The sequence below is a fragment of the Carassius auratus genome, unplaced genomic scaffold (assembly GCF_003368295.1).
Source record: "Carassius auratus strain Wakin unplaced genomic scaffold, ASM336829v1 scaf_tig00217092, whole genome shotgun sequence".
NCBI lineage: Eukaryota > Metazoa > Chordata > Actinopteri > Cypriniformes > Cyprinidae > Carassius > Carassius auratus.
The window spans coordinates 88,195-99,696 of NW_020528891.1; the positions used below are offsets into that span (position 1 = coordinate 88,195).

Sequence of the window (11,502 nt, forward strand, 5' to 3'; positions counted from 1 at the left end):
GTTGAAGAGAGCAATTCCAGCGGCTGATATCTTGCAAGTAGCTAGGAACAGGTGCTTCTTTCTGTACAGAAGGCATTAATGCAGGAGCTGTAGGTGCTGATTGTGCAGCAGAAGGTGGTACAGGCCCATCAGTCTGTGAAGAAGGCATACTGGGACTGGGAGAACTAGAGACTGCATGTGATGTCGACAGAACTGCATGGAACACAAAAAAGATATATGTGTGTGTGTGTGTGTGTGTGTATTAACAATGATTGCACATGATGTGTATTTAACTGTCTTTACCTTTTTTGTAGCTGAGAAGAGGGGCTTCAGTCAGTGCAGATGGCATTGGTGCAGGTGTTGATTGTGTTTCTGCAGGTGGTACAGAGCCTTCACCCCGTGAAGAAGGCCTACACACAGGAACTGATGTTGATGGAGGCTGCGGCAGACCTGCACGGAACAGGAAAAGGAGGAAATAAAAAATATATTAAAAAACTGAATGTACATGATGTGTATGTAATTGTCTTGACTACATTAAATGACTTATTTAATGTAACGCATGAATCATTGTTTATTCTATCATTCTATTTATTCTAGGAATAAAAATTCTAATAATGTTCAAAAGTCTGTAAGTAAACATTCCATTTATAACAGGAAATGACACTTTAAATACCATTGCATACAATTCATGAAGTGCACTCACCCTCACCACTGGTATGTTCAACCCTTAATTATAGTTAGAACAAAAAACATGCTTTTTAGAACAGGCAAGAACACTGCCAAAGCAACAAATAAGATAATAAAATTCAGAAATGGAGGATAAGTCTGTATGTAACAGAATAAGCCTCTGAATCTGATTAGGAAAGTAACCTGCTGTAGACAAGACTGTGGATCCCGTGGCTGCAGATGATCTTGAAAATTAAGCATTATAATTTGAACATTTTTGCTCCAGTATGTGCAATTGCATGTGTCAAAAACATGCTGAACTTGACATGGCTCTGTATAACACCATGACGTGACTCGTGATTCACTTACTCAGCTGTGTGAGATACTTTGTTGGAGACAGACTCAGCATTATCCTCTCCAGTTCTTCATCCTCCTCCATCACTATAAAACAAAATCAATGGATCAGTAGGCTTTAAGTAACAATATAAGCACATTTGCATGAATTTTATTAACTTACCAGGCTGATCAGAAGCAGTACTGGAAGAAACAAGTGGTCTTGCAGTGGAAGCTGATGGTGGGGGCACCGGAGGAGTGTTTATCGTCAGCTGTTGTTGCTGCTGTTTTAAAAGATACTGCTGCAAGTTGTACATTTTGCTGCCTGGAACACACTTCTGCTTTATTATAAAGAAAGCATATCCGTCTGCCCTGGTATCCCAAATTTGTCTCCAAGTGTCTTGAGCTCTTGTTCCAAATCCAACAGTATTGTCTTCCTCCATCAAAACTGGCAATGGATCTGGCCTTTGAGACAGATACCGTTTAAGGTCATCAATTTCCTTAAAGCTTCTTGAGTATTCAATAAAGGAAATTAGACTATCTTTGCAAGGACCCTCTGGGTTGAACTACCCAGCCTGTTCTTCTTCCTCAACCTTATTGGACAGGTACAAAGCATAGCCGACATCATTCTCTAGTAACCACCTGAAAGACTGGCCCTTGTATTTGCCAAACTGTAGAATATATTCTCCCAACACCTCTTGCTTGTCAGAGACATCCCCTCCTCTCTGTAAGACAACAGAACGGGCATTCATCCTGACCAGATCTTCTCTTTGAGGTGTTGACTTGTTCTGCAGTGAAGGGTTGTCTTTAATTCTTTTTGCCTCTTCTGATGGGTCCCGGCGTAAATGGCCTGATGGGCCTTTCCTGAAAGACACCTTGTATCTCCCAGGAAAAAAAAAAACAGTTTTCTTCATGATGCTGTTCTGAAATCATGGCCTCATAAAAATACTTAATATAGTGAAATAAGACAGTCATCAGCAGCAGTTATTTTAACTTGCCATAATATTTCATAATATTACAGTTTTTTCCTTAATAAATGCAGCCTTAGAGCATAAGTGTTATTTAATATTTATTTAATCCACTCAATATATGAGTAAGTATATATATTTTTAATATGAAAATGTGTACATGTATATATTAAAACAAGTTTAACTAATTCAAAATGTTGTTTTATATACACACAGTTTAGTAATATATATAATAATATAGAATATATATGTAATAAATGTAATACACAGCAAAATCCCCAGTGTTAATTTAACACTCTGAGTGTGGACTCATATAAACACTGAAGCAGTGTTAAAAGTAACACTGAAGCAGAGTTGAAGTTACTGAGATAATTAAGAAGTTAATTGAGTTATGACTGGGCATTATTGAAGACACCTGATGTTAACAAGCAGAATCACCACCCGAGAAAATCACAATTTGTGTCACCATTGTAGCGGTCAGTGTTTGATTTAGCTGGGATCTTGGCTTGTGACTTTTTACTTTTAAAGTTTGTTTGTCAAACCAAGAGCAAAAACCATTGCGTGTTGATGATTATGTTTTAATGTAATTGTTGTTTGACATGAGTCACTGAACTCATTTACAGTGTTTTCTCAAAGTAAAACTTCTGTTATCGATTGTCACAGCTTTGATTCCTCAATGAAAAAGTCTGCATTTTCTATACAGTTTGTAGGTATCTCTTGCAAGTGATTCAGATTTTTTTTTTTATTAAAGAGCTTTAATTTTAGGCACACACAGATAACAATAATCAGTGTATGAATCTCAACAATGGTGACAAACAGCATATTCAGATAAACACACCAACTCTGAACATCACAAAACTAGATACTAAAAATGAACATAAAAACAGCAAAAATAAAATATAGTTAGAATAAAAAGTTAAAAAGACAGTTCAGCTCATAATATATTTATGCCGCAATGCATGATGGGAGCCATGGATGAGTTTTTATTGGCTATAACATGCTTTTTTGATGGTCACCGTTGTTGTGATGCTCACGCTGATTCCTGATGTCTGTGTGTCTAAACAAAAGATCTCTTTTTATTTTTTTTATGTAGAACTAACTATTAAAAACATGTCATGTTATGGCAAAAATGCTGGGTTGCTTACTTTTCTTTTTCACTTAATTTATGTTTACAGGAAAGAAACTTAAACTCAGGCATTCAGATCACTCTATAACAAATAGCTCAAATCACAATCAATGGCACACATGATTGCCTTTGCTGTGGTCTGTCTGTATGATATAATTCAGTCACCACAGCCACGTAAAATCTAAAGTTAATAACTGAAGGGTCAACTAAAGCAAACACTGACCACTACAATGGTGACACACAAATTGTGATTTTCTCGGGTGGTGGTTCTGCTTGTTAACATCAGGTGTCTTCAATAATGGTCAATCATAATTCAATTAACTTCTTAATTATCTCATTAACTTCAACTCTGCTTCAGTGTTACTTTTAACACTGCTTTAGTGTTTATATGAGTCCACACTCAAGAGTGTTAAATTAACACTGGAGATTTTGCTGTGTATGTGTGTTTAATACATATGAATTACATTATGAGTATCATATTGCATTGTTAACATTTAAAAAAAATTAACAAGTACTTAGAGATTAATTATGAAACATTGACTCTTACAAAGAAACTATAACAATTATATAAAAAAACTGCTGTATTTTCAACGGTGAGTTTGGTTAAATATTTCCTAACATCACAAACCAATCAACACAATTAACACAATACCATTACATGAGAATATACATGTAATTTATATGATAAAATATTTACAATCCAGAAAGTGAATATTGCTAAAGTAACGTAGCATTCAACTTAACCTACCTTCTCGCTTAACGTTAATTGTGTTGATCTCGCACTCTTACGTAAAAACAACGGTCATCTGAGGTAAAACTTTTGCGAAGGTAGTTTAGACAGTTAATGCTTGTCAGCAAACTTGTTTTGTTTTGTACAACAAATCGGTAAACATATCTCTCCGATCGTGAAGCTGGTCTCCTCCCCTCCTCCACTCGCTATGAATGATTGACAGATGACACCAGGCTGTTTGAATTCCGCGCCACGGAAGAGGCGAAACAGCGCCGGGGAATCTTCGTGTGGCCACAAATATATCGCATCCGTAGTGTTAAGCACTACCACAGAGAATGAATGGGAAAAGTTAAGAGAAGTTAAGCTTAACTATTTTCGGCTGGGACACGAAAGGTCCCCAGTTCGAAACTGGGCGGGAACACTGAATCTCTTTTTACAATCGTTTAGGTGGGTTTCTGTTGAGGAGGAACTCAATTCTAGCAAGGCTTTGCGGCCAAGAGGCATGAACACAGTCACTAAAGGTATAGTTGATGCAGAAGTGAAAGAGTCATGAAACAGTCATTGTTTGACCTAAACCTATCCCACAACTGTGACATTCCAAGCCTGTCTGGCTTTCTTCTGAGGAACATGAAAAAAGCGATTTGCCTGAGTGGCCCTCTGTTGAGCAGCAGCTCTGCATCACGAAGGCCTGCTGCAAGTGTTTAATTCCGAGGTAAGTTAAGGGTAGCGTTTCAGGAAACTCTGCATAGACTGCCAGGCCGAATGAACTCTGTCCTCTTGTGCGTGGGAATTACGCCGATTGTCTATTTGCTTTCGGGCACATCACAGTATAAATATTCGCCCAAAAGGCACTCTAGCGCTAGACTGTGGAGTTTCTGTAGTGTAGTGGTCATCACGTTCGCCTAACACGCAGAAGGTCCTCGGTGCGAAACCGAGCAGAAACAGCTGTCCCCTTTTGAAGAAATGTATGAACCCCTTTGAGCCGGCAGTTGGCTTCAGAAGGTCTAGCCTTTATGCCCATTTTGCTGAGCCTGTGTAGAGATAATTATTAAGCCACACTAGGCAGTGGTAATACCCACGCAGACAGTACTCTGTACTTTTGACCTGGTAGTTTAGATGAACAGATGGCCGGTAGACTCAAAGACCCAATATTTCGTACAACATATAAATATACATATATTAAATGAAAGTGGGGAAAAAAGCAAAGAAGAAATGGCCACAGAGGATTCCCGCAAACAACTGGAGATATTCACGGTTTGCTGCTAAAAATAGAAGGTATTTGCGAACTGAAGAGCGCAACGCAATTTGTAATTTGATGTAATTTGTAAAATGAGATGAAAAGATCTGACACCTTCGCCACAGGTTCCCGTAGTGTAGAGGTTATCACGTTCGCCTTACACGTGAAAGGTCCCCAGTTCGAAACTGGGCGGGAACACTGGATCTCTTTTTCAAAATTGTTCAGGTGGGTTTCTGTTCAGGAGGAACTCAACGCTTCCAAGGCTTTGCGGCCAATAGGCATTAATACAGTCACTAAAGGTAAAGTTGATGCAGAAATGAAAGAGCAGTCATTGTTTGACCTAAACCTAACCCACAACTGTGACATTCCAAGCCTGTGTGGCTTTCTTCTGAGAAACACCAAAGACGAGATTTTAGGAAACTCTGCGTAGACTGCCACGCCGAATGAACTCTATCCTCTTGTGTAAGGGTCTTATTCCACCTAGGCCATCACGGTCTCAAGGGGTGTCTAAAAGGGGGTACGTGGCAGGCCCTCCTTAGACCCCTGCGCGCCGGCCCTGTCTGTCCCAATGATCACCTGTGTCACCACAAACAGCCCATCAGTCCCTCTCACCGCCTATGTGACCACTAATTGCGCTTCTGTCCACTGGTAATACAAAAACTGTGACCGCAAGCTGTCTATGTGTCCCCCTGATCCCCTACGTGCCCACAAGTAGCCTTTTTATCCCCTTGACGAACTTTAAAACACATCCATCTGGAGTGTTATTTTCTGATAAAATGATGCAAGCCGTAGCAGTTTCTAACACATGGCTAACCTTCTTGAAATTCAACACAATGGTCAACGAATCTGCCAATAAACCTGTTCAGGTGGCTCCTCGCTTACTCCCGAAGCACCCAGAGGTGTTAAACCCTCAGAATTCCACTGACCACAAACAGTCTGTATTTTTTACAATGGGATAGATTGTACGTGGCAAGTCCATGTCTCAGCTTTCTGAAGAGATATCAAGCTAAAACCTGATTTCCCATGCTAGTCTGGACACGTGCTACCCCTGTGGTGAGTTTCAATAAGATTGGAGAAACTTGAAATCTCGGCTCAAAAAAAACTAAACGTTTCAAGAAGATTGGAGAAATTCGAAAATTTGACCAACAAAAATCACCAAGAGAAATTTTCGAGTTTCTCCTGAGTTCTTGGAACTTTTGGTTTGTTAGTTTGAGAATAGCACAGGAAGGCAGGTTTCGGCTTGATATCAAGCTGCAAGTGTTTAATTCCGAGGTAAGTTAAGGGTAGCCTTTCAGGAAACTCTGCATAGACTGCTAGGCCGAATGAACTCTGTCCTCTTGTGCGTGGGAATTACGCCGATTGTCTATTTGCTTTCGGGCACATCACACTATAAATATTCGCCCAAAAGGCACTCTAGCGCTAGACTGTGGAGTTTCTGTAGTGTAGTGGTCATCACGTTCGCCTAACACGCGAAAGGTCCTCGGTTCGAAACCAAGCAGAAACAGCTGTCCCCTTTTGAAGAAATGTATGAACCCCTTTGAGCCGGCAGTTGGCTTCAGAAGGTTTAGCCTTTATGCGCATTTTGCTGAGCCTGCACACAATGATTTCGGACTTGCTTAGGAAGTGGGTTTCCGTAGTGTAGTGGTTATCACGTTAGCCTCACACGCGAAAGGTCCCCAGTTCGAAACTGGGCGGGAACACTGAATCTCTTTTCACAATCGTTTAGGTGGGTTTCTGTTGAGGAGGAACTCAATTCTAGCAAGGCTTTGCGGCCAAGAGGCATGAACACAGTCACTAAAGGTATAGTTGATGCAGAAATGAAAGAGCAGTCATTGTTTGACCTAAACCTATCCCACAACTGTGACATTCCAAGCCTGTCTGGCTTTCTTCTGAGGAACACGAAAAAAGAGATTTGCCTGAGTGGCCCTCTGTTGAGCAGCAGCTCTGCATCAAGAAGGCCCGTCTTTACACAGGTGTAGAGATAATTGTTAAGCCACACTAGGCAGCGGTAATACCCACGCAGACAGTACTCTGTACTTTTGACCTGGTAGTTTAGATGAACAGATGGCCGGTGCACTCAAAGACCCAATATTTCGTACAACATATAAATATACATATATTAAATGAAAGTGGGGAAAAAAGCAAAGAAGAAATGGCCACAGAGGATTCCCGCAAACAACTGGAGAAATTCCCGGTTTGCTGCTAAAAATAGAAGGTATTTGCGAACTGAAGAGCGCAACGCAATTTGTAATTTGATTCGCGCTCCAAGATGCATGAGATGAAAAGATCTGACACCTTCGCCACAGGTTTCCGTAGTGTAGAGGTTATCACGTTCGCCTTACACGCGAAAGGTCCCCAGTTCGAAACTGGGCGGGAACACTGGATCTCTTTTTCAAAATTGTTCAGGTGGGTTTCTGTTCAGGAGGAACTCAACGCTTCCAAGGCTTTGCGGCCAATAGGCATTAATACAGTCACTAAAGGTAAAGTTGATGCAGAAATGAAAGAGCAGTCATTGTTTGACCTAAACCTAACCCACAACTGTGACATTCCAAGCCTGTGTGGCTTTCTTCTGAGAAACACCAAAGACGAGATTTTAGGGAACTCTGCGTAGACTGCCACGCCGAATGAACTCTGTCCTCTTGTGTAAGGGTCTTATTCCACCTAGGCCATCACGTAAGGCAGGGTCTCAAGGGGTGTCTAAAAGGGGGTACGTGGCAGGCCCTCCTTAGACCCCTGCGCGCCGGCCCTGTCTGTCCCAATGATCACCTGTGTCACCACAAACAGCCCATCAGTCCCTCTCACCGCCTATGTGACCACTAATTGCGCTTCTGTCCACTGGTAATACAAAAACTGTGACCGCAAGCTGTCTATGTGTCCCCCTGATCCCCTACGTGCCCACAAGTAGCCTTTTTATCCCCTTGACGAACTTTAAAACACATCCATCTGGAGTGTTATTTTCTGATAAAATGATGCAAGCCGTAGTAGTTTCTAACACATGGCTAACGTTCTTGAAATTCAACACAATGGTCAACGAATCTGCCAATAAACCTGTTCAGGTGGCTCCTCGCTTACTCCCGAAGCACCCAGAGGTGTTAAACCCTCAGAATTCCACTGACCACAAACAGTCTGTATTTTTTACAATGGGATAGACTGTACGTGGCAAGTCCATGTCTCAGCTTTCTGAAGAGATAACAAGCTAAAACCTGATTTCCCATGCTAGTCTGGACACGTGCTACCCTGTGGTGAGTTTCAATAAGATTGGAGAAACTTGAAATCTCGGCTCAAAAAAAACTAAACGTTTCAAGAAGATTGGAGAAACTCGAAAATTTGACCAACAAAAATCACCAAGAGAAATTTTCGAGTTTCTCCTGAGTTCTTGGAACTTTTGGTTTGTTAGTTTGAGACTAGCACAGGAAGGCAGGTTTCGGCTTGATATCAAGCTGCAAGTGTTTAATTCCGAGGTAAGTTAAGGGTAGCGTTTCAGGAAACTCTGCATAGACTGCCAGGCCGAATGAACTCTGTCCTCTTGTGCGTGGGAATTACGCCGATTGTCTATTTGCTTTCGGGCACATCACACTATAAATATTCGCCCAAAAGGCACTCTAGCGCTAGACTGTGGAGTTTCTGTAGTGTAGTGGTCATCACGTTCGCCTAACACGCGAAAGGTCCTCGGTTCGAAACCGAGCAGAAACAGCTGTCCCCTTTCGAAGAAATGTATGAACCCCTTTGAGTCGGCAGTTGGCTTCAGAAGGTTTAGCCTTTATGCGCATTTTGCTGAGCCTGCACACAATGATTTCGGACTTGCTTAGGAAGTGGGTTTCCGTAGTGTAGTGCTTATCACGTTCGCCTCACACGCGAAAGGTCCCCAGTTCGAAACTGGGCGGGAACACTGAATCTCTTTTCACAATCGTTTAGGTGGGTTTCTGTTGAGGAGGAACTCAATTCTAGCAAGGCTTTGCGGCCAAGAGGCATGAACACAGTCACTAAAGGTATAGTTGATGCAGAAATGAAAGAGCAGTCATTGTTTGACCTAAACCTATCCCACAACTGTGACATTCCAAGCCTGTCTGGCTTTCTTCTGAGGAACACGAAAAAAGAGATTTGCCTGAGTGGCCCTCTGTTGAGCAGCAGCTCTGCATCACGAAGGCCCGTCTTTACACAGGTGTAGAGATAATTGTTAAGCCACACTAGGCAGCGGTAATACCCACGCAGACAGTACTCTGTACTTTTGACCTGGTAGTTTAGATGAACAGATGGCCGGTGCACTCAAAGACCCAATATTTCGTACAACATATAAATATACATATATTAAATGAAAGTGGGGAAAAAAACAAAGAAGAAATGGCCACAGAGGATTCCCGCAAACAACTGGAGAAATTCCCGGTTTGCTGCTAAAAATAGAAGGTATTTGCGAACTGAAGAGCGCAACGCAATTTGTAATTTGATTCGTGCTCCAAGATGCATGAGATGAAAAGATCTGACACCTTCGCCACAGGTTTCCGTAGTGTAGAGGTTATCACGTTCGCCTTACACGCGAAAGGTCCCCCAGTTCGAAACTGGGCGGGAACACTGGATCTCTTTTTCAAAATTGTTCAGGTGGGTTTCTGTTCAGGAGGAACTCAACGCTTCCAAGGCTTTGCGGCCAATAGGCATTAATACAGTCACTAAAGGTAAAGTTTGATGCAGAAATGAAAGAGCAGTCATTGTTTGACCTAAACCTAACCCACAACTGTGACATTCCAAGCCTGTGTGGCTTTCTTCTGAGAAACACCAAAGACGAGATTTTAGGAAACTCTGCGTAGACTGCCACGCCGAATGAACTCTGTCCTCTTGTGTAAGGGTCTTATTCCACCTAGGCCATCACGTAAGGCAGGGTCTCAAGGGGTGTCTAAAAGGGGGTACGTGGCAGGCCCTCCTTAGACCCCTGCGCGCCGGCCCTGTCTGTCCCAATGATCACCTGTGTCACCACAAACAGCCCATCAGTCCCTCTCACCGCCTATGTGACCACTAATTGCGCTTCTGTCCACTGGTAATACAAAAACTGTGACCGCAAGCTGTCTATGTGTCCCCCTGATCCCCTACGTGCCCACAAGTAGCCTTTTTATCCCCTTGACGAACTTTAAAACACATCCATCTGGAGTGTTATTTTCTGATAAAATGATGCAAGCCGTAGCAGTTTCTAACACATGGCTAACCTTCTTGAAATTCAACACAATGGTCAACGAATCTGCCAATAAACCTGTTCAGGTGGCTCCTCGCTTACTCCCGAAGCACCCAGAGGTGTTAAACCCTCAGAATTCCACTGACCACAAACAGTCTGTATTTTTTACAATGGGATAGATTGTACGTGGCAAGTCCATGTCTCAGCTTTCTGAAGAGATATCAAGCTAAAACCTGATTTCCCATGCTAGTCTGGACACGTGCTACCCCTGTGGTGAGTTTCAATAAGATTGGAGAAACTTGAAATCTCGGCTCAAAAAAAACTAAAAGTTTCAAGAAGATTGGAGAAAACTCGAAAATTTGACCAACAAAAATCACCAGAGAAATTTTCGAGTTTCTCCTGAGTTCTTGGAACTTTGGTTTGTAGTTTGAGACTAGCACAGGAAGGCAGGTTTCGGCTTGATATCAAGCTGCAAGTGTTTAATTCCGAGGTAAGTTAAGGGTAGCTTTCAGGAAACTCTGCATAGACTGCCAGGCGAATGAACTCTGTCCCTCTTTGTGCGTGGATTACGCGATTGTCTATTTGCTTTCGGGCACATCACACTATAAATATTCGCCCAAAAGGCACTCAGCGCTAGACTGTGGAGTTTCTGTAGTGTAGTGGTCATCACGTTCGCCTAACACGCGAAAGGTCCTCGGTTCGAAACCGAGCAGAAACAGCTGTCCCCTTTTGAAGAAATGTATGAACCCCTTTGAGCCGGCAGTTGGCTTCAGAAGGTTTAGCCTTTATGGCGCATTTTGCTGAGCCTGCACACAATGATTTCGGACTTGCTTAGAAGTGGGTTTCCGTTTGTAGTGGTTATCGCGTTCGCCTCACACGCGAAAGTCCCCAGTTCGAAACTGGGCGGAAACACTGAATCTCTTTTCACAATCGTTTAGGTGGGTTTCTGTTGAGGAGGAACTCAATTCTAGCAAGGGCTTTGTGCCAAGAGCTGAACACAGTCACTAAAGGTATAGTTGATGCAGAAATGAAAGAGCAGTCATTGTTTGACCTAAACCTATCCCACAACTGTGACATTCCAAGCCTGTCTGGCTTTCTTCTGAGGAACACGAAAAAAGAGATTTGCCTGAGTGGCCTCTGTTGAGCAGCAGCTCTGCATCACGAAGGCCCGTCTTTACACAGGTGTAGAGATAATTGTTAAGCCACACTAGGCAGCGGTAATACCCACGCAGACAGTACTCTGTACTTTTGACCTGGTAGTTTTAGATGAACAGATGGCCGGTGCACTCAAAGACCAATATT

The 11,502-nt window shown here is 42.3% G+C and overlaps 1 long non-coding RNA gene and 6 other non-coding genes across 8 annotated transcripts; 6 read left to right on the forward strand and 1 right to left on the reverse strand.

The window, feature by feature from the left end:
* Nucleotides 1-1,015: 1,015 nt before the first annotated feature.
* Nucleotides 1,016-3,995, reverse strand: LOC113099963 (uncharacterized). 2 transcript variants are annotated; one of them, XR_003289540.1, is made up of 3 exons: nucleotides 3,821-3,995; nucleotides 1,163-1,860; nucleotides 1,016-1,086 (listed from the first exon to the last, which is right to left on the reverse strand). It is a non-coding gene; the product is annotated as an uncharacterized LOC113099963 (long non-coding RNA). The 2 variants fall into 2 exon arrangements; XR_003289541.1 differs by having other exon boundaries at nucleotides 1,163-1,901.
* A 1,169-nt stretch (nucleotides 3,996-5,164) lies between these two features.
* On the forward strand, nucleotides 5,165-5,237 carry trnav-uac (transfer RNA valine (anticodon UAC)). The gene has a single exon. It is a non-coding gene; the product is annotated as a tRNA-Val (tRNA).
* A 1,233-nt stretch (nucleotides 5,238-6,470) lies between these two features.
* trnav-aac (transfer RNA valine (anticodon AAC)) lies at nucleotides 6,471-6,543 on the forward strand. The gene has a single exon. It is a non-coding gene; the product is annotated as a tRNA-Val (tRNA).
* Nucleotides 6,544-7,345: 802 nt separating this feature from the next.
* trnav-uac (transfer RNA valine (anticodon UAC)) lies at nucleotides 7,346-7,418 on the forward strand. The gene has a single exon. It is a non-coding gene; the product is annotated as a tRNA-Val (tRNA).
* Nucleotides 7,419-8,659: 1,241 nt separating this feature from the next.
* Nucleotides 8,660-8,732, forward strand: trnav-aac (transfer RNA valine (anticodon AAC)). Its single transcript has one exon. It is a non-coding gene; the product is annotated as a tRNA-Val (tRNA).
* Nucleotides 8,733-9,534: 802 nt separating this feature from the next.
* Nucleotides 9,535-9,608, forward strand: trnav-uac (transfer RNA valine (anticodon UAC)). The gene has a single exon. It is a non-coding gene; the product is annotated as a tRNA-Val (tRNA).
* Nucleotides 9,609-10,845: 1,237 nt separating this feature from the next.
* trnav-aac (transfer RNA valine (anticodon AAC)) lies at nucleotides 10,846-10,918 on the forward strand. The gene has a single exon. It is a non-coding gene; the product is annotated as a tRNA-Val (tRNA).
* Nucleotides 10,919-11,502: the final 584 nt, after the last annotated feature.